This window comes from Artemia sp. Qi Xiang Cuo, chromosome 1 (assembly GCF_049724085.1).
Source record: "Artemia sp. Qi Xiang Cuo chromosome 1, ASM4972408v1, whole genome shotgun sequence".
In the NCBI taxonomy this organism is placed as follows: domain Eukaryota; kingdom Metazoa; phylum Arthropoda; class Branchiopoda; order Anostraca; family Artemiidae; genus Artemia; species Artemia sp. Qi Xiang Cuo.
Genome location: NC_142794.1, coordinates 96394897 through 96419388, shown reverse-complemented (window position 1 = coordinate 96419388; position 24492 = coordinate 96394897).

The window sequence follows — 24492 nt, the reverse complement described above, 5'->3', positions numbered from 1 at the left end:
AATATGTACTACTCTATGGAAAGCCGTGTAAACTAGTTTTAAAATCATAAGATAAGATAAGTTTTATTCTTCATTATATACACATACAATATTACATGTTATTATTCCCCTAAAGGCTCATTGGCCTGTACAAAGGGGGAAGACATATGAAATGCTTACTCAGAAATGCAAAACAAAAGAAAATTTAAAATGATCATTTGCTCATATACGAAGGAGAAGAAAAGAAAATATAGATAAAATGAAAACTATAGAAAAAATAAATAAATAAACTAAATTAATTAATTAGATTAAATAGACTAAAAAAAATAACATCTAGGCTACGGAGCAAAAGAATTTTTAAGAATTTTTTTTAAACAAACCGAATGAGTGGCACCCTCGAGCTGATTCAGGCAACCTATTCCAAACATTATGACACGCCATTAGAGGATTAAAATCTGACCTTATGCAAGGAGTAAATGGAACTTGAATATGATTTGTGATATTACGAAGATTATAATTATTTTGATCAGAGTTAAAAGATAGCGGAACACTTAGGGGCCGGGGGAGGTCACCATGAAGCTGAGCAAATGTAAAACATGCACATGAAAGAAGGTATAGTGACTCAAGATCAAGTAATGGTATAACTAATGAACGATTGGTTTCCTGTGTGAGGTTTCTAGCTTTATTGTAAACCTTAGAAAGTGGTTTCAACAGTGAAGGAAAAGTTGACATCCACACAATTAAACGTAAGATTGGATCAAACAGTGAAAAAGGATTTTCAAAATCGATCCTGGAAAAGTATGTGTAAGTTTCCTTAAAAAACCGAGACTCCTGCATATCTTCATTTTAATAAAATCAATGTAACGTTTAAAAGATAGGTTTTCGTCAACAAGAATGCCCAAAAAACGAACATACCGGTCTTTAGATCTATGAATTATTCCATTTGTCTGGCAAATTTCTGATAACTGGGGATAAACCTGAGAAAACCGCGAAAAAATCAAAAAACTGGACTTAGAAAAATTTAGAGTAAAATAATTAGCATCAAGCCATAAAATCACCCTTTCAAACAAATTTTCCAAATTTAATCGAAGCTCGGATTCGCATTTTCTCAAAGTACCAAGTGTGCTATCATCAACAAAACAAACAAGGACATAAGAAGAAGGCGAAATATAGTTGCCACTATTGGCAAGGGAAGGCTTAGGATAACAAAGTCTAGAGCAATTAATAGGTTTCTGCTTTTTTACAACATAATAAACATCATTTACATAGATCAAAAATAGCAGAGGCCCTAAATCTGATCCCTGGGGGACACCAAAATTGACTTACGAGGTTGACCGGAAAAGTGGATCCACAGAAATTAACCTATTCTTCAAATAAGACTGGAACCATAAAAATACACTTCCCCTTATGCCAAAATGAGGCATCTTTGATAGAAGAATTTCATGGGTTAAGGAATCGAAAGCCTTACGAATATCCAGGAATACAGCAGCCTGAATCAATCCCGAATCTAACGCAGAATGAATAAGATTCAAAAGAGCCATGCAGGCATGTTCAGTGGAGTGCTTCATTCGGAAACCAAATTGAAAATCATGAAGAAAATTTTTAGATTTTAGGAAAGTAAGTAGACGAGAAAGCATAGCCTTTTCGAATATTTTACTAAATACTGATAAAATTAAAATTGGTCGACAATTTGCCGGATCATTTCTTGGTCCACCTTTATTCAAAATAATAATCCGAGAACGCTTGGGAACATCCGGAAAAAAACCACATTCAAATGAAAGATCAACAAGTTTTGCTAGAGGCAATACTATTGAAGGAAGAATAGATTTAACCACCTTAGTAGGGATAGAATCTGGCCCAGATGAAGACGAGTTTTTTAAGACATTAACAATTTTAGTAATTTCACTTACTGTTACTGGCTCTAGAAACATAGACTTAATACAAGATGGCCCGAGGTATGATCTAAAGTCCGGCTTAGGCCAAGACAAAGTAACTGTAGAAGTAATATTCCTACCAATATTAGCGAATAATGTAGTGAATGCCTCTTGGACATTAAGCTTGCCCTCCACAGCTTTATCACCGATTACCAGACTCATAGGTAAAGAGATAGATTGATAACCGGGTTTAAGTACAGAATTTATCACCTTCCAAGTTTTACGAATATCATTGCCACAAGCAGCTAAGTTATTTAGATAATACAGAGACTTGGCTTTCCTACAAAAGGAATTAAATATATTCCAGTAGATCTTGAAATGACAAAGACGAATAGCACCTGCTGAAAGTGTAGCGCATTTATAAGCTCACCAGAGATTATTCTTCCTTCTCCAGTTTTAAGACGTCCGGATGTCATCCATGGGTTTAGAGGAACAATCCTTTTAGATCTATGATTAGAAGGTGATACTTTACAAATGCTAAGAATAGCCTCTTTCATGGTTCTATAAAAGGACTCAAATAAACAAGAAAAATCCTTAGCATTATCAAGCAAGCTCCACGAATTTTCCACTAATTTGGACCCAAGAAGAGATAACTTTTTCTCACCAAACCTAACAGAATAGGCATCAAATACCTGGGCCCGGTTACTCTTCCCTTGTTTAAAGCTGAATCGAGAATATATTGGAAAATGATCGGAGATATCACTAACTAAAATTGCGTTTTCCTTCAAACTAAGCGTAGAGAAGATATTCACAATAAAGAAGCTTTAATAATAGTTACAAGCTTGAGGATATATGTAGGTGACTGAGATCTTGCGGCAAGCATGATTGTAAGAAAATCAACTGAAGCCGAACGCTTTGAACCAATCCAATTTATATTAAAGTCACCCATTATGATTAACGGACACGGAGGTTTCAGTAGTATGTCAAGTATTTCCTCAAGACTCCGAAGAAACAATGGAATAGCACCACTAGGAGAACGATAAATATTGCCTATGATTAGATCAATACCATTAGATCTAATTTCTATTAAATTGTGACTCGAAAATACCTTCAAAATTGATTGATAAGTCATCACGCAAGCAATAATGCAAATTGCAAGATATATACATGGCTAGACCTCTTTTAGCCATCTTACAGCGGTTTATACGTTCCATTTTATAACCATGGATATCCAATAGCATTTCATTGCCAGAATCCAGAAATGTCTCACACAAACCGACAACATCAGGCTGTCCATCCGAAACAATTTGTCTCAAATTATCTATTGACGAGGAGAGACCCTGAATATTAAGCTGAAGTGCGGTCAGAGAATAATTTCCTTTGGTAACCTCCTCCTCCCCCAAATCCAAAACATATTTACTTTTACAAATAGGGTTTATATTAATCGGATTTTTATTAGCCTGACCCACAGAACTATTTACCATACATCAAAAGGAAAATTTTCAAGCTCGCAAAGGCGACTCTCATGGCCTAAAATAGTCATAAAAGCAGGTTTTATTTGAAGTCCATTCAATTCACCAGAGGAACCAAAAAGAAATCATTACTTCAATTAATCACAAAAGAAAAACCTGTCAAAGTATTACAAACACATAATTAACTAATAGCTAGGCAAGTATTATTAGAAAGAATCATTAGTAATGACGGAGAAACAAAAAATGAAAAAAAATAAACAAATAAAAATAAAGTAAAAAAAAAAATAAAATTAATTACCTGAGGAAGGCATTTACAAATTAAGAAAAATATTAACATCGAAAAATGACACAACCGAAGTAATAAAAAGAGAAAAATACCGAAAAGTGCACAAAAAAATAAATGGAAAAAAACGATATTTTTGAGAAAAATAATAAAAAAAAGATTAAAAAAACAGAGAAGGAAAAAATGAACCAAAAACTAGTGAATTGGTAGAGAAAAAAAAGAAAAGGGACAATAGACAAACAATCCATGAGAAAGTAAAAAAACAAAAAACAAAAACAAACAGACAGAAGAAAAAAAACTAGATACAGTCAGCGAAAGACCTTATCTTTTTTGTTGGAGTCCCGTCACAAGGCTTTGCCAATATTTGACCCCGATCAGACCAAGCATTCCGCTGACCGAATCTGTCTTTCGCCGCATTCAGAATATCTCGTCTCTGCTTGGTCAGAGACTCAACAACAAAAATACCACTAGAGGCCAACTTGGATTTGGCCTTGAACACTTTGCAAGCAACTCATTTGCTCGAAAACTTCACTATTATCAGAGCGACCCTTGGAGCAGATGGAACTGCCTGAGTTGAATCAGCTGTTGCAGCATCATTCAGTCTAAGTCTATTCACGTTCGAGAACTCATTTGTGCTAATTTCAGGCAAAGACATCTTCTGATTAATAATTAGCAACACAGCAGGACGAGTGTCAACACCAGTTTTCTGCCTAACACCATGAAAAACTAGGCTGTCTAGTAGTGATTCTTGTTCATAACTATCCAACTCTTATTCTCAAGCCTGTTCAGTCTGTCCTCTTAATTTTCAAGTTCATTACTCAGTCCCTTTAGCGACTTTTGAATTCGCTGAAACTTGGGGTTAAATTCAATCGTGAGAGCATCATAAATTTGACTAGCAATAAGCTCAGTCGATTCCTTAAAAGAGTCTGAGCTAGCCAGTTTTTCCAAAACTTTCTGAGCTATACTGTTCATCAGGTCATTTTGGTTTTATCCAGTTCAGCTTGGGTAGCTACAAGTTTCTGTTGTATCGGGCTAATACTGCTAGATAATGCTAATGCTGGGCCATTTGCTCTGCTTTTATCATTACCTTTCAGCGCAAGGTATGTTTCTGATAGTCTCATGTAAATACCAGGCGTAGTAGTAAGCTCTTCAAAAGCTTTTTTTGAAGCAGGAGAGAACAAATTAACAGTGGTAGGATCACAAACTTGGAAATTTGCATCCACGAGACGAAATTCATCATGCAATCCATAGCAAAATACCGTATAAACTGGCTTGCCTCGCGTATCTTTACCAACTTTGATTATTCTTACTGGCCAGAGGGGATAATCCTTGAACTTCGCAAGAGCAAGATCAAACTGTTTAAAAGCCATGATTATCAGTAGCAAGATAAAAAAAGAAGCAAAAGACTTATCTTTACGTGAAGCCAAACAAATTATTCCAAATAAATATTCAAAAAGTCCAGTGCCAGCCAGCTAATGTATAAACCAAAACAGGTACTCCCTCGATTTTTACGTCACCATGGAGGCAGGGGGGGTAAACACCAGCCACCATTCACAATTGGGTGTTGGATGTAAGAATTATCCAAAATCTAAATGAAGATCCTGAATCTATGTCACTTTAACTCACAGCAAAATGTTACGAAATAACAGTCACTGAACTAGCTACGGACTCTAATTGATTCAGAATATAATCCCTCTTCAGCATTTGTTCAGAACTGGAATTTCATCCTTTTGAAAGAACAAGTTGGTCTTAACAGGTCAGAGACTGAATGGCAACTTGAGTTATCGTTACAGTTTACCACAAGAAGGCCAGTCTTATGCTTCCTCAAATCATGATAATTGTTCTAAATAAGAGAAACCTCATATATATTTCTAAATATCATATAGATTTACCCTCCCCCACCCCCTTCACCAGACGCGGGAAAAAAATCGTTTTTAATACTACTTTAAAAATATGCACTTTTGCCATGGAGCAGAGGGGATACTTTTTAAGGTTCCAGCCGGAATAAAAGGCTAAATATTTTTTCATTGTAAAATTTAAGTAATATTTAAAAGAATATCTTTATTGACGGGCTTTCCAATAGGGGAGAGAAGTGGCGCAGCCTTCGAGGGTCGAAGCATTCCCCCCCCCCCGTTTCCATCAGATTTTTTTTCTTACAGCTATAATAACTAGCTTTACCCTACCCCACCCCCTTCACCGGGATACTTTTTAAAAAGTATCCGAGGGGATACTTTTTAAGGTTCCAGCTGGAGTAAAAGACTAAATATTTTTTCACTGTAAAATTTAAGCACTATTTTAAAGAATATCTTTATTGAAGGGCTTTCCAATAGGGGAGAGCAGTGGCGCAGCTTTCGAGGGTCGAAGCATTCCCCCCCCTCCCTAGCTTCCATCAGATTGTTTTTTCTTACAGCTATAATAACCTATAGAAAAATTCCAGGAGAATTCGGACTATTTAATTATTTTCGATATTCATTTATGTTTCGTTCCCATTTTCATCCTCTTTATTCAATAGCTAAAAATAAAAAAAAGACATTTCCTTTTCCCTATTTTTTTATATTGAAAATTAAGTATACCTTTCGTGACGCAGTCCTGGTTTAAAGTCATTTGATTCTCAAAAAGTTTTGCAAGATATGCAAGGATTAATGCACTTTTTATTCATAAATAAATGTAAAATTTCTGCCGATTCACGGCAATAATTACTGTGTTCAAAATTATCTTCCCACTGAATAGATATTTTCATTACTCCAACCCCTTTGAAAATTACCTGCGCGAATTTAACAGTACACTTTCGTCACCCCTTCCCGTTGGAGAAGGCCATGCCGAGAATTAGAAGTGCTCGAGATTAGAATGCAATTTTTGGGTTCTTGATCGACCCCTCCCTCCTCCATTTATCGGAACTTCTTGCAAGTTTTACTTTAATGACAATTATTGTTTTACTTTACTTTAATGACAAGTTTTACTTTAATGACAATTAATTAATTAAATAATGACTTTAATGACAATGACAATATATTTACTAAAAGTCTGGACTGATTAAGTCGGCCTGGGACTGCATCCATTTTAATACCTAAAGATGGTACGGCTCACGAGTGCTGGACGTCATCTGATGTAATCATTATACGGATAGCTTGATTATAGGGGCAGGGTATGCGGTTATCCACATCAAGCAGACGATGCATACCAGAAGAGAGCTCATTTGAAGGAATCATGTAAGAGTAAATTGAATATCATCAAAATCAGAGTACTCATAAGATCAACATCATTGGTGTACCGTCACCTTAATTTTTAGGACGGGATTAAGAATTTCATCAATTAAGTAAAGAAGGCAAATAGAGGGGAGGGCAATAGCTACTAGAATAACAGCAGGGACAACAGTTCATGCTGTTTCAATTGCCTGCCCGTAAAGGAGATAATGATGGAGAAATTTATTGGAAAACAGTGCAGCTAGGAAAAATCCAACAATTGAAGTGATAAGAATTACTACCAACAGGGCATGAACATGAAAAACAATAAGTTGTTCTATGAGAGGTGAATTTCCGTTTTGGAGACCCAGTTGAAACCATTGAGACATTTTTAAAGGGGTCCTCCATCTTTGGAGCTTAAATCAAACGCATATACGTTTCTGCCACTTTAAAATGTAGACCTTATAGGAATCTCTACGTAAGAGCGGCCAGCAGCTGGATGAGGGTGATTCCACTCTACACTCGATCTTAAGTTTAGTGAAAAAAGTTTAATTCGTTAGGTAATCATAGCTTCCTAGATGCCAAAAATAAATATAAGTGTGGCAATTATAGATATAATACCTCCTAAAAAAGAAATTACATTCCATGAGGCATACGTGTCAGGGTAATCTTCATAGCGGCGTGGTATCCCTGCAAGGCCTAAAAAATGTTTCGGATAAAAGGTTAAGTTTACTCCTAAAAATATAATAAAAAAATGAACCGTTCGAAGAAACTGATTCATTCTTAGCCCAGCCATAAGGGGGAATCAATGTTCGAATCCCCCTATAATAGCAAATACAGCCCCTATCGACAAGACGTAGTGGAAGTGAGCAACAATGTAGTAAGTATTATGGAGTACGATATCAGTTCTAGAGTTCGAAAGGACAACTCCAGTACGACCCCTACAGTGAATAAGAAGACAAAACCCAGGGCTTACAGTATAGATGTATCGTATAGCTCACAGAATAGCTCACAGAATAGTCCCCTTAACCTGACAAGACCGACTGCAAGCTTCCAAAAATTCCAGCTCTTTCCCAGAAGTTTTTTTTGTCGAAAAACGAAAATCTTCCTTTGTGTTTGCTTGCGTCGAAAATAGATTGCACAGACTAAAAATAATTTAACATGAGTCTCTGATGGTACAGTGGTCAGTATTCCTGTCTTCCATGCGGCAAACCCAGGTTCGATTCCTCCTCAGAATAAATTATTTATATATTGAATTTAAAGTAGTATCTCTGAAATTTAAAGTTTAAAAAAAAACTCTGTTTGTTTTTTAAATCCAATCTATTAAAAACTTCGGCTCAACAGACGTCTCCAGAAGAATATCACAGTTGGCCTTCAGCTTACAGGTAAGTCTCCACTGCTTTGATAACATGCCGTATACCCGCATGCTCGAAGAAAAGTTGAAAAAACAAAATCTTACTGTGCATTTGATTTGAGTATTCAGGAATTAAAAGCCTTAACAAAAGAATCTTATAAAGAGGGGGGTTTGGGGGGCAGCAGCCCCCCAGCTTTAACACCTGACAAGATCAGCTAACAGTTAGTCAAGCAATAATAAGTAATAAACTGTACAAAAACGTGCAGAAATTATTTGAAAAAAAACTACGTTTTCTAAAGAGTTAAAGAGGCAGAGTCACAAGTTCGAACCTTAAAACGTACAGGGATTAGGAGGTACAGATGGGGGCTGCTGCCCCCAAACCCCCGCTTTTGCAGCCTATTTTGTTAAGATTTTTATTTATCTACCGCCCCCCCTCAACCCCCCCTTTTTCCCTTGTGAAGAAATGCTTTGCAACACGAACGAAGTCTGCTTGAATTTTTTTACCGTAAGAACATCCTATTGCATCTCTTTGATTAGAAACAGTACTGAGCCTGTTTGCTGGATTTTTTACAGGATATTTTTCCCTAACTGATAACAAGCTATAATGTGACGAACTTAATAATTTTGAACAGAAAAAACAGGGAACAGAAGAAGGGCTCAGTAAAAACAAGCAGTTTAGGTTCAGGTAGGTTCAGGTTCATCTATTTTTCCATCATACATAATCACACTGAATACATAACTATACCTGGCACAGAGACAAGTTTGTAGTTATAACTGTAACAGACTGAGTTGTCATTGCCAAATTCTCTGAAGATTTAAAAAAATGCCATTGAAACAGTTTCATTCGTGTTGGTACGACCAACTGATTGCAGGCTACAGGACTTAAAAAATCTTAACAAAAGAGGCTGCAAAAGCGGGGCGGCAGCCCCCCAAATGTACCTCCTAATCCCTGTGCGTTTTAAGGTTCCAACTTGTGATTCAGCCTCTTTAAATCTTTAGAAAACGTAGTTTTTTTTTCAAATAATTCAGAGAAGAGTCACTTTGATCTATCCGAAAATATGCTGTTGAAAAACCTGGAGAATTTCTGCAGACACAGTTGAAACAACTGCCACCTAAAAGAATGGCCTTGATAACTGAAAGCATTGTTACATCCAAATATATAAAAGGGGCTGTCCCCTCCTCAAAGCCTTGCTCTTTACGCTACAGTTTTTTATCGTTTTAAAAAATAGAGTTGTGAGATAGAGTAAAATTTTAGCGTAAAGAGAGAGGCGTTGAAGAGGGGACAGCCCCTTTCATATACGGAATAATTTTACTCCTTACCTTCAATTGCAAAAACTTTTTTTTACCTAATTTCTGAACGTTTTTGAATTAATACCGCTTTGATTTTGGCTCACCGTACATGAATAATTAAAACCAAATTCGCATATTAATTTTCCTTTGTTGGGCTAAATACTGGCTTTCTCGAAATTTTGTTCTGGCGTAGCATAAGAATTAACTAACGTAACGAATTTCAATATTCGTGTGTTTTTATTACGTATATTAGGGAGTTCGCCCCCTAGTCAATACCTCGCTCATTACGCTAAAGTTTAAATTTTGTTCGAATCACGAACCCTTGAATCACAAAGGCCGGTTAATTAGAATATATAACTCTTTTAAAAGTACAAAAAAACTTTAGCGTAAAGAGCAAGGTATTGACTAGGGGGCGAACTCCCTCATATACGTAATAATTTTTGTTCTTTTTAAATTTTAATGTTGCTCCTTACTTTCAGTTGCAAAAAAAACTCGGTTTTTTTATTTGATTTCTGATCGTTTTTTAAATAAGGCTGAGAAATCCGGCGCCCCCTTCATAGAAATGTCCCTTCCCCTAAAGAAACATCCTCCACAGAAATATTCTCCCCCAACCCCTACACCGACCCCCCCCCCCCACACAAGAAAAAAAATCCTCCTGAAAACGCCTGTATACCTCCCAATCACCAATACTATACGTAAACAATGGGCAAAGTTTATAACTTGCAGCCCTTTCCCTGGGAACTGTGGGGGATTAAGTCATCCTCAAAGACATATTAATTAGATTTTCGACAATGCTAATCAAAATGGCTATCTCAAAATTTTGATTGGGTGACTTCGGGAAAAAAATTAGCGTGGGAGGGGGCCAAGTTACCCCTCCAATTTTTTTGATCACTTAAAAAGGGCACTAGAAATTTTAATTTCCGTCCGAATGAGCCCTCACGATATTCTAAGACTACTGGATCGATACGATCACCCCTGGGAAAATAAAAAATAATAATAAAAACAAAAAAAAACAAATAAACACGCATCCGTCTTTCTTCTGGCAAAAAATACAAAATTCTACATTTTATATAGAATCTTTTATATAAAATAAGGCAAATTTTCTCAGGGGCGTATCTATTAATGGCTATGATTAAACTTAATAAAACTTACATGTTGGACATCGGCACAAAAGTTTGGTTCCTTTTACGTGTCTGTTGGTGTCAAAATCTCGTTTTTTAGAGTTTTGGTTACTATTGAGCCGGGTCGCTCCTTACTTGCAGTTTGTTACCACGAACTGTTTGATACCTGCCCATTATTACCTTATCAAATTTTGAAACTTATTATGATTGTCCCACTAACAAATGAGCTACCATAACTTTGTATCAAACAGTTCGTGGTTACAAACTGTAAGTAAGGAGCGACCCGGCTCAATGGTAACCGAAACTCTATAAAACGGTATTTTGATACAAATAGATATTTCAAAAGAATTAGATTTTAATGCTGATTTCAAATATATAAGTTTTATCACGTTTAATCCTACCCATCAAAAGTTAAGCGCCTGAGAATATTTGGCTGATTTTAGGGGAAAGACCCCCTAAAAGTTATAGAACCTTAATGAAAATCACATCATCATATTCAGCGTATCAGAGAACACTACTGTAGAGGTTTCAAGCTCTTATCTACAAAAATGTGGAATTTTGCATTTTTTTGCCAGAAGAAAGATCACGGATGCGTGTTTATTTGTTGTTTTTTTTTGTTTTTTTTTTTTGTTTCTTTTTCTTTTTCCCAGGGGTGATCGTATCGACCCAGTGGTCCTACAATATCGTGGGAGGGCTCATTGGAACGGAAATTAAAAGTTCTAGCGCCTTTTTTAAGTGATCAAACAAAATGGGGGGCAACTGAGCCCCCTCCCACGCTCATTTTTTCCCAAAGTCACCCGATCAAAATTTTGAGATAGCTATTTTGTTCAACATGATCGTAAATTTTATAACTATGTCTTTTAGGATGACTTAATCCCTCGAAGCCCCCAGGGGGAGGGCTGAAAGTTATGAACTTTACCCAATGTTAACATATAGCATTGGTTATTGTAAAGTATACAGACGTTTTCAGGGGGAATTTTTTCTGGTAGTGGGGGGTGGGGGTGGGTCGGGGGTTATATGGGAGGATCTTTTCATGAAGGAAGTTTTCATGGGGAAAGGGACATTGCTATGAAGGGGGCGCCGGATTTCCCATCATTATTTTAAAAAAATCTGAAATTAAATATAAAAAAACAAGTTTTTCAACTGTAACAACAGCAACATCAATACTTTAAACGAACAGAATATATTACATATATGATTGGGTTCACCCCCTAGTCAATACCTCGCTCTTTAAGCCAAAGATTTTTTAGTACTTTTATAAGAGCTATTTTTTCTAATTAACGGCCTTTGTAATTAAGCGGTCATTTTTAAAGAATCGGAACAAAATTCGAACTTTCGCTTAAAGAGCAAGGTATTGACTACGGGGAGAACCCCCTAATATACGTATTAAAAATATATGAATATAGAAGTTCGTTACGTAAGTTAATTCGTAAGTTACGTATATTTATTACTAATAAAAACGTTCGTAAATAAAATTAAACAAGTTTCGAGAAAGCCATTTAACCAATTAAAAGTAAATTTATATGAAAATTTTGTTTTAATTATTCATGTACGGTGAGCCAAGATCAAAACCTGCATTTATTCAAAAACGTTCAAACATTAAATTTAAAAAACAAGTTTTTTTTAACTGAAAGTAAGGAGCAAAATTAAAACTTAAAACGAACAGAAAGGATTCCGTATATGAAAGGGGCTACCCCCTCCTCAACGCCTCGCTCTTTACGCTAAAGTTTGACTTTCTCACAACTCTATTTTTTTTTAAACAATAAAAAACTTTAGCGTAAAGAGTGAGGCGTTGAGGAGTGGATAGTTCCTTTCAAATGCGGAATATTCTCTGTTCGTTTTTAAGTTTTAATGTCGCTCCTTACTTTCAGTTAAAAAAACTTGTTTTTTTTTTATTTAATATCGGCTAAAACACCAAGAAGCATGGATATAACACACATTACCGCAAGTGGTTGAACTGGGGTAAATGGATTGACTTTATGGAGAACAAGGGCCAAGTTTTCAGAGCAGATTTTTAAACGTACCCATTGACAAAATAGAAACAATACTTTATATCCTCGGTTCCCAACATGGGGTACAGGTCCCTCCAGTGGGGCATGGCAATATTTTGGTTGGCTAGGGGCAGGAATTGCACCCTTCGGCTAACAATATTTCTGAGTCTTAATTTAGAAAAAAAAAATTAATCATGCAATTTTATTCATCAGTTGATTTGAGATGCTTCTTGGTATGATAGTGCTGACCGCACTATTTTCTTTATATGATACTAAGTATAGGCCTAGCATCTCTACTCAGTTCAAATTTGGTATTAAGTACATTACTTAATGTCCAAGTTAATTCTAAACATAACAACAATCAAACAGAAGAAAATCTCAATATTTCCAAAGTCTCTTGCAAAAATCTTTCTATTAAGACTGAAGAGTAATGACCTTCATATATTCCTTACCTTTTAATATAGACCAACGATTCCCAACGTGAGGCACAGGCGCCACCGGCTGACTGTACTCTGGAATCCTAATTTTGAAAAAGAGAAACATTTTTCATGTGAATGACGTCATCATATGGGGTTAAAGAGCACAAAAGATACAAGATAATATGGTAATAACGCCATGTACACACAGCCAATATTTTTCATTAGCACAAAATATGCCTATAAAGCATGGCCTTTTAAGCTTCCACGTAAACATGCGTAAACTCTTGAGTAACAATATTTGAATATCACGAGGGGAGCATCAGTATTTAGAAATACCTAGGTGGAGTATGGCCCAAAATCGGATGGGAACCTCTGATTTAGACCCATCTAGATAGAGGCATATGGCATTCAGGTACAAAGCTAGCATACTCACCATCTTCATTTTTATCAATAGACGAAAACACAAGCTTTAAATTTTTCTCATGTTGCTTTAAATAGATAATGAATTCCGCCATTGATAAATACCCACTTCTATCTTTATCTGAACGCTTCATGAATACATAAAAAGAAAGTTATGGACGATTTAAATTCAAGTAGACACAGTTCTATTCTCCGGAAACGTATATTTGAAATACTGCAACAATCGTTTTAACTCTTCTAATTATTTCAGCTAAAATACTTCAAAAACTTTGAGGAAACGCTTAAAATTTGGATTTCCCTACCAAAGAACCCTTTCTAGATGTTTTATGAACAACAGATTGATATGAAAACCCCTAAAAAAAAGAAGAAAAACAAAAAAGGAAAAGAACAACATTTAAGCTCGTTTCTACAACCTTCTTTCTTTTTGAAACAGTGTGAAGTTTTGTGTTTTTGCGTAAATGAGCTCGGAACTTCTGGTACAAGTTTCCTTACAACTTCAAGGCACATAATGAAAGGTACTGAATGAAAGGCACATAAAGAAAGGTACATAATGAAGGTACAACTTCAAGGCACATAATGAAAAACATAAGAAATTAGAGGTATGTGGATAGGACATAAAACACAAAGGAAGTAATACATAACATAATATATGTAGCATATATTCTTAGGAAACAAGTTTCCTTAGATATGCTGAATTTTTCATCAGTATCACCCTTGTTGGTATTGGTGTTTTCTTGTCTTTACGAGCACTAATAGCCATCTATGAGGAACTTAAAACTTACTGAATGTTAAGGAATTACCATATGTCCGGAAATTATTTGGGATCATCACATATTGGCAAAATATTTGGAATCAAACACAATAAGTGACATATTAATTGTGGTTGAAAAGATATTGTGAATTATACAAGGGGTAAAATAAGGCACATTATGAAAAACATAACAAATTAGAGGTATGCGGATAGGACATAAAACACAAAGGAAGGAAAGTGACCCTAAAAAAAATTGGGCTAAAATACTTCCAAAGCCGACAAATGATGTTTTCCTATGCTTATAGGACTGTGCAAAATTAGAGCATTACTGAAAACACCAAACTAACGCATAAGAAAGCTTTATTTTTATACGTAAACATATTACTAAATGCTTTGTAATTGTAAGGTGCAAAAATTTCTGTATAGTTTCGTGTATTAAGTAAGGCTCTAGTTTTACCTAATCCTACATGTATAGGGAAGCATCATCACTATATATAAATATATATATATATATATATATATATATATATATATATATATATATATATATATATATATATATATATATATATATATATATATATAACCCAGCAAAAGGCAAAGGCCATTGCTTCGTGTTATTCACAATAAAGAAGACAATTGAGAAGATATTCATAAAGAAGACATTTATTCACAATAAAGAAGACAATTGAGAAGGCATATTGAGATGGGATGTCTTCCCTGGATCATACCGGACAGAGTCTTTTCAAAAACACTCTACAAAAATAAGCCAAGGATATTGAAAAAAACTTTAACGCTGAAACACGTTACAGAACTCTCTCCTTTTCTATAAAAAATAAAGGTAAGTAATACGAACTCTCCTTCCCCCCCCACCCAATACTGTGTAGCTTTTTCATAGCCACAACTGGGAAACTAGAATCACATATTTGAATATATATATATATATATATATATATATATATATATATATATATATATATATATATATATATATATATATATATATATATATATATATATATATATAACCCAGCAAAAGGCAAAGGCCATTGCTTCGTGTTTTTAGTTAAGCAGTTTTAACTTTTCGTACGTCAACCAAGATATCCTGATGGCAACTTCAATGGTGAACGCTATAATCACAATAAAGAAGACAATTGAGAAGGCACATTGAGATGGGATGGCTTCCCTGGATCATACCGGACAGAGTCTTTTCAAAAACACTCTACAAAAATAAGCCAAGGATATTGAAAAAAACTTTAACGCTGAAACACGTTACAGAACTCTCTCCTTTTCTATAAAAAATAAAGGTAAGTAATACGAACTCTCCTTCCCCCTCACCCAACACTGTGCAGCTTTTTCATAGCCACAACTGGGAAACTAGAATCACATATTTGAATATTTTCCCTTTATGGTTAGGTTGTTTTCCCCTGAGCAAACTCGGAAGCATATATATATATATATATATATATATATATATATATATATATATATATATATATATATATATATATATATATATATATATATATATATATATATATATAAATATATATCGTACATGTGATAGGTTAAAATCGCAATCAGAGAATATGATTTGGTTGAAGATTATTATAGGATTTCTTAAGTTTTTGATTTGTGCGATGTATATCCCTCCAGAATCAAGTATTTATAGTTCGCAGGAAGATACGTGGGATATTTTGTGTTCAGAGGCGTTTAGTATAAGAAGCTGTATAAAGATTACAAGTGTATATACTTAGGTGACTTCAATGCATACACAAGCGAGATTTTGGAGAAGTGGATTGATCCTTTGCAGGCTGAGAAAGAAGATGATGGTATGAATGATGAGAATATGCAAGGAGATTTGGAGATGTATGGAAAAAGGACACGTAAGGACCGGTCGCGGAGGAAAAAAAAATTGGGAATCTAAACTGTTAGATTTTTGTGGAATTGAGAAGTTAGTAATTTTACATGGGAGGTTGAGAAAAGATAAAGAAAGGGGGGATTTTACATGTTTTGGGGTTGGGAGTCCCAGTGCTATTCATTATATTTTAGTTGACGCAAGCCTTTGGTAGTTTTGTGGGGATTTTTGTGTTCAGGGAGTTGTGGGGTCTGACCATCAGCATATTGTAACAGATATATGGGTGGATAGGGCTATAAATAGGAATGACAGGAATATTTCTGTTAGTATTAGATCTAATTTCATTATGAAAAATATTGAGGTGGATAAAATAGGGGAGGATAAGGTGGTTAAATGGCTAGAAGAGAGCGTAGTGGAGAGGAATTTGGAGAAAACCCAAAGAATCATAGAGAATGGCCAAGTGGATAAAAGGCAAGGATAATTATGCCAGATAATTGAGAGTTTAGAGACTTATGATGTAGGAAATAGAGCAATAACAAAAAATAATAAGAAGGGATTTTTTGATGATGATTGTGCAGAAAAAAATGGAAGCGGTGGAAGCTCTAAGAAAGCTGAAAAAGAATAACGTGGAAACTGCTCTCCTGGTATATCGACAGAAGCGGAGGGAATACAAACAATTAAAAAGGGCACCAGCCCTTTGAATTTCCATTCAACTGAGCCCTTTTTCAGGTTACTACTACAAAGATTTCAATAAAAACCTTATATGCCCCTAGGGCATAACTTATAACCCTTGCCCTGAAGACTGCTTGGGGAATGTCCTGCTCAAAGGTATAATTTCCTGAACTTTAAACTTCGTGGAACAACAGGGCTATCTCAAAATTTTGATTGGATGTGTTTGGGGAAATGGTGGGCGTGGAAGGGGTGTTAGTTGCCTTCCAATCACTTTCGAATATTAAAAAAGGCACTAGTCATTTCAATTTCCAATGGAATGAGCCCTTTTTGAAGTTTCTACGACAACGCGTTCTATAAAAACCTTATATGCCCCTAGGGCATAACTTACAACTCTTGCCATGAGGGCTAAGGGGGGGGGGGGTGGTCACTCTCAAAGACCTAATTTCCATAACTTAAAACTACGTTGAATAAAATGGCTATTTTAAAATTTGATTGGAGGTGTTTGAGGAAAAGGTGGGCATGAGAGGGGTGTTAGTTGCCCTCAAATCACTTTCGACTATTAAAAAGGGCACTAGCCCATTGAATTTCCAATCGAATGAGCTTGTTTGAAGTTTCTACGACAAAGCCTTCAATAAAAATTATATATGCCCCCTGGGCATAGCTTACAACCCTAGCCCTGAAGGCTGTGGGGGAGTGTCCTCCTCAAAATTATAATTTCTATCTGGAAATCAACTACGCTGAACAAAATGGCTATCTCAAAATTTTGATTGGATATGTTTTGGGAAATGGTGCGCTTGGAAGGGGTGTTAGTTGCCTTCCAATCACTTTTGACTATTAAAAAGGGCACAGGTCACTCCAATTTACACTTGAATGAGCCCTTTTAGAAGTTTCAACGACAACTTCTTCGATACGAAGTGCTCTGCTCTAAAGGAAAAAATAATAAACAATACATTGTGCCAACATCGTTCTTATATGCCCTCAGGGCAAAACTTACAACCTTTTCCTTGGGGGCTCTTGGAGGTATGTCAGCCTTAAATACATAATTTCCAGAACTTTCAACTACGTTGAATAAAATGACTATCTCTAAACTTTGCTTAAATGTTTTCGGAGAAATGGTGGGCATGAGAAGGGGGTTAATTACTCTCCACTCACTTTTGACTATTAAAAAGGAAAATTTCAATTTCCAATCAAATGAGCCCTTTTTGAAATTTCTAAAACAACTTTCTATGTAATCCTTATATACCCCCAGGGCATAACTTACAACCCTTGCACTGAGGACTCTAAGGGGATTATCATCCTAAAAGACAAAATTTCCAGAACTTTCAACTACGTTGAATAAAATGGCTATCTAAAAATTTTGATTGGATCTGTTTGGGGAAAAAGTGGGCGTGAGAGGGGGGTTAGTTGCCCTCAAATCACTTTCGACTATTAAAAAGGGCACTAGCCCATTGAATTTCCAATCGAATGAGCTTGTTTGAAGTTTCTACGACAAAGCCTTCAATAAAAATTATATATACCTCCTGGGCATAGCTTACAACCCTAGCCCTGAAGGCTGTGGGGGAGTGTCCTCCTCAAAATTATAATTTCTATCTGGAAATCAACTACGCTGAACAAAATGGCTATCTCAAAATTTTGATTGGATATGTTTTGGGAAATGGTGCGCTTGGAAGGGGTGTTAGTTGCCTTCAAATCACTTTTGACTATTAAAAAGGGCACAGGTCACTCCAATTTACACTTGAATGAGCCCTTTTAGAAGTTTCAACGACAACTTCTTCGATACGAAGTGCCCTGCTCTAAAGGAAAAAATAATAAACAATACATTGTGCCAACATCGTTCTTATATGCCCTCAGGGCATACCTTACAACCTTTTCCTTGGGGGCTCTTGGAGGTATGTCAGCCTTAAATACATAATTTCCAGAACTTTCAACTACGTTGAATAAAATGACTATCTCTAAACTTTGCTTAAATGTTTTCGGGGAAATGGTGGGCATGAGAAGGGGGTTAATTACTCTCCACTCACTTTTGACTATTAAAAAGGAAAATTTCAATTTCCAATCAAATGAGCCCTTTTTGAAATTTCTAAAACAACTTTCTATGTAATCCTTATATACCCCCAGGGCATAACTTACAACCCTTGCACTGAGGACTCTAAGGGGATTATCATCCTAAAAGACAAAATTTCCAGAACTTTCAACTACGTTGAATAAAATGGCTATCTAAAAATTTTGATTGGATGTGTTTGGGGAAAAAGTGGGCGTGAGAGGGGGGTTAGTTGCCCTCAAATCAATTTTCACTATTAAAAAGGTCACTAGCCCTTTGAATTTCCAATTGAACGAGCCCTTTTTCAAGTTTCTAGGACAAAGATTTCAATAAAAACCTTATGTACCCCCAGGGCATAACTTATAACCCTTTCCCTGAAGACTCTGGGGGGAGTGTCCTGCTCGAAGGTATAATTTCCTGAACTTTAAACTGCGTGGAAAAAATGGCTATATCGAAATTTTGATTGGAGGTGTTTGGGGAAATGGTGTTTGTGGAAGGGGTACTAGTCGCCTTCCAATCACTTTTGACTAATAAAAAGGCACTAGCCATTTCAATTTCCAATCGAATGAGCCCTTTTTAAATTTTCTACGACAACATGTTCTATAAAAACCTTATATGCCCCCAGGGCATAACTTACAACCCTCGCCCTGAAGGTTGTGGGGGATTGTCATCCTCTAAGACCTAATTTCCAGAACTTAAAACTACGTTGAATAAAATGGCTGTCTCAAAGTTTTGATTGGATTTGTTTGGAGAAAAGGTGGGCGTGAGAGGGGGTTTTTTACCCTCCAATCACTTTCGACTATTAAAAACGGCACTAGCCCTTTGAATTTTCAATCAAATGAGCCTTTTTTGAAGTTTCTACGACAACACCTTCTATAAGAACCTTATATGCCCCCCGGGCATAACTTACAACCTTTTCCTTGGGGGCTCTTGGATGTTTGTCAGCTTTAAATACATAATTTCCAGAACTTTCAACTACGTTGCACAAAATGACTATCTCTAAACTTTGATTGAATGTTTTCGGAGAAATGGTGGGCGTGAGAAGGGGGTTAATTACTCTCCACTCACTTTCGACTATTAAAAAGGGCAACTTCAATTTCCAATCAAATGAGCCCTTTTTGAAATTTTAAAAACAACTTTCTATATAATCCTTATATGCCCCAAGGGCATAACTTACAACCCTTGCACTGAGGGCTTTGAAGGGGTTGACATCCTAAAAGACCAAAGTTCCAGAACTTTCAAATACGTTGAATAAAATGGCTATCTAAAAATTTTGATTGTATGTGGTTGGGGAAAAGGTGGGCGTGAGAGGGGGATTAGTTGCCCTCAAATCACTTTCGACTATTAAAAAGGTCACTAGCCCTTTGAATTTCCAATCGAGCGAGCCCTTTTTCAAATTTCTAGGACAAAGATTTCAATAAGAACCTTATATACCCCCAGGGCATAACTTATAACCCTTGCCCTAAAGACCGTGGGGGAGTGTCCTGCTCAAAGGTATAATGTCCTGAACTTTAAACTGCGTGGAACAAAATGGCTATCTCGAAATTTTGATTGGATGTGTTTGGGGAAATGGTGGTTGCGGAAGGGGTAATAGGTGCCTTCCAATCACTTTCGACTAATAAAAAGGCACTAGCCATTTCAATTTTCAATCTAATCAGCCCTTTTTGAAGTTTCTACGAAAACATTTTCTATAAAAACCTTATATGCCCCCAGGGCATAACTTACAACCCTTGCCCTAAGGGCTGTGGGGGGGTGTCCTCCTCAAAGACCTAATTTCCAGAACTTAAAACTACGTTGAACAAAATGGCTGTCTCAAAGTTTTGATTGGATTTGTTTGGAGAAAAGGGGGGCGTGGCTGGGGGGTTAGTTGCCCTCCAATCACTTTCGACTATTAAAAACGGCACTAGCCCTTTGAATTTCCAATTGAATGAGCCCTTTTCCAGGTTGCTACTACAAAGATTTCTATAAAAACCATATATGCCCCCAGGGCATAACTTACAACCCTTGCCCGGAGGGCTTTGGGGGAGTGTCCTCCTCAAAAACATAATTTCTATTTGGAAATCAACTACGCTGAACAAATTGCCAATCTCAAAATTTTGATTGGATGTGTTTCGGGAAATGGTCGGCGTGGAAGGGGTGTTAGTTGCCTTCCAATCACTCTTGACTATTAAAAAGGGCACTAGCCACTCCAATTTCCAATCGAATGAGCCCCTTTCGTAGTTTCTACGACAACTCCTTCGATACGAAGTGCCCTGGTATGGAAAAAGAAAACAAAAAAAAATAATACATTGTGCCAACATCGTTCTTTACTTAGGCAGCGCAATTGCGCTGCCTATGACTTCTACAACAACTTTCTATATAAGCCTTGTATGCCCCCAGGGCATAACTTACAACCCTTGCACTGAGGGCTCTGAAGGGGTTATCATCTTAAAAGACCTAATTTCTAGAACTTTCAACTACGTTAAACAAAATGGATACCTCAAAATTTTGATTTGATGTGTTTTGGAAAATGGTGGGCGTGAGAGGGGCGTTAGTTGCTCTCCAATCACTTTTAACTGTTAAAAAAGGCACTAGCCTTTTCAAATTCCAATTGAATGATCCCTGATTGAAGTTTCTATGACAACACTTTCAATAAAAACCTTATATGCCCCCAGGGCATAACTTACAACCCTTGCTCTGAGGGCTGTGGTGGGAGGGGTTGTCATTTTTAAAGACCTAATTTCCAAAACTTGCAACTACGTTGAATAAAATGACTATCTAAAAATTTTGATTGGATGTGTTTGGGGAAAAGGTGGGCGCGAGAGGGGGGTTAGTTGCCCTCAAATCACTTTCGACTATTAAAAATGGCACTAGCCGTTTGAATTTCCAATCAACTGAGCCCTTTTTCAGGTTGCTACTACAAAGATTTCAATAAAAACCTTATATGCCCCTAGGGCATAACTTATAACCCTTGCCCTGAAGACTGCTTGGGGAATGTCCTGCTCAAAGGTATAATTTCCTGAACTTTAAACTTCGTGGAACAAAATGGCTATCTCAAAATTTTGATTGGATATTTTTGTAAAAATGCTGGGCATGGAAGGGGTGTTAGTTGCCTTCCAATCACTTTCGAATATTAAAAATGGCACTAGCTATTTAAATTTCCAATCGAATGAGCCTTTTTTGAAGTCTCTACGACAACGCTTCCTATAAAAACCTTATATGCCCCCAGGGCATAGTTATACCCCCAGGACATAGATATACAACTCTTGCCCTGAGGGCATTGGGGGGGGGTCACTCTCAAAGACGTAATTTCCAGAACTTAAAACTACGTTGAATAAAATGGCCATCTTAAAATTTTGATAGGATATGTTTGGGGAAAAGGTGGGCGTGAGAGGGGTGTTAGTTGCCCTCCAATCACTTTCAACTATTAAAAAGGGCACTAATCCTTTGAATTTCCAATCGAATGAACTTTTTTGAAGTTTCTACGACAACGCCTTCTATAAAAACCATATATGCCCCCAGGTTATAACTTACAACCCTAGCCCTGAAGGCTGTGGGGGAGTGTCCTCCTCAAAATTATACGCTGAACATACACTGAACGTATAGCGTGAAACTACCACAAATCAGCATCGATAAATAAATGAAACCCAAAACGAACAGAAATTACAATAAATAACCGAGTCAAACTCAAAACGAGCAGAAATTAACATAAGTTGGGCTCAAAACCCCTATGCCTTCTCAAGGCCAGAACATAATTTGCACTTTACTGTAAAAAATACAAATGAATGTGCATTGTCAGTTTAATATACATATACTGGTATTTAGTAATCAAAATGTTAATATTATTTGATTTATTAAAGTTAAAAAAGTAAACACATTCATATTTTTTTCAGTAAAGTGCAAATTATGTTCTGGTCTTGGGAAGGCATAGGGGTTTTAAGCCCAACTTACGTTAATTTCTGCTCGTTTTGAGTTTGACTCGATTATTTATTGTAATTTCTGTTCGTTTTGGGTTTCATTTATTTATCGATGCTGATTTGTGGTAGTTTCACGCTTGGTAGATTATTTGATTTGATTTTTGATCATTTTTGGTTAATGGAGTTCTTTACTTTTCTTTGAAAAAACTGTCTTGTGGAAAAAGTTTTTTAATTAATTTCTGTTCGTTTTATATTGACATAGTCTTTTCAGAGAAGAAGAAAATAATACTTTAAATCTTTTCGTTTTTTTAAAAATTTATAGTTTGGCCTGCTATTTGTGTGCTGGAGAAAAGATTTCTGCAATTTTTAACAACATACACCCTCTTAAATATCTGGACACAAATAGTAGTATTTAATTTAGTTTCATACCTCCTCTAGTTGACCTGAAAAGAAAAACTTGATACCATTCGCAAAAAAATCTGTTTACTTTCTTTAATAGCTTGGATACACTTACGCTATTTTGATTTGGTTAAATTTTAAGAGCAGAATCAGCCCCGAAAGTTTGAACATAATACCCTTAGCCGTTTTTTGGATACTGCTGAGATGTCATATTGGAATTAACATTAACACATTGTATTTTGATTTAATCTTATGGCAACATTTAGTTTTTAAACATAAAGTCAAATGGGAGGGTGGGCGTGGGAAGGGGATTACTTTCCCTCCAATCACTTTCGAGTATTAAAAAGGGCATCAGTCCTTTCTATTTCAATCGAATGAGCCCTTTTCGAAGTTCCTACGAGAACTCCTTCGATACAATCAACAACAACAATAAAAAAATAATACATTATACCCACATCGATCTTTACTATAAAAATGTCAAGCCTTCCAATCACTTTCGACTATTAAAAAGGGCACTAGGCCTTTCGATATCCAATCGAATGAACGGGCAATTAATCATTTAGATCCGGGATGAATAAAAGATAAAACGAAATCACGATCAAACAGCATGTTGGTCAAAGTTCAAGTCACACTTTTCCAAAACATTAATTCCAACCTAGTTTGGGGTGGGTGGGTGGTTATTTCCCTAGCCCCACTCAGTCCAGGTAAGCAGGATTGCTTATGCATTATGTATTATATGCTTCATCTACAATCTTATAACGTCTCCTGATATACTAAATAGTTTCTAAATCTTGGCAATTACGAGCCACTGAAGAGATACTATACTGTAGACAGGGTTGTCTTCAGGGAAGGGATGTCCAGTCCCCCCCCCCTAAATTTCGTCAAACCTTTACAAAGGTAAACAAAACGCGTGTACACAAATTTATGTTGCGTCTTCTAAAGTTTATTTTGTTAGGCAGGAACATCAATAAATTATGTAAGAAATGTCGAGAAAGCACTAAAATATGGATTAAGAAGGTGTAAAGCGGAGTTCATGGATAAAATTGCTGAAGATCATGGATAAAATATCATTGCTGATATTTTACTCAAAATATTACATCAATAGAACACATTTTTCAACTGCAATAAAAAATAAATTCCTTTATAAGAGTACAGGCTTCCTCACTTTACATAGGTTCAGCTGAGTCTTGGCTGAACCCATGTAAGGTGAAAAAGCCTGGACTTTTCCATGTAAGGTGAGAAAGCCTAGGTGGTCAAAGTATTCGAAACGGACAATTAATCATTTAGATCCGGGATGAATAAAAGATAAAACGAAATCACGATCAAACAGCGTGTTGGTCCTGGTCTAAACAACAACAACAATAAAAAAATAATACATTATACCCACATCGATCTTTACTATAAAAATGTCAAGCCTTCCAATCACTTTCAACTATTAAAAAGGGCACTAGGCCTTTCGATTTCCAATCGAATGAGCTCTTTTAGAGTTT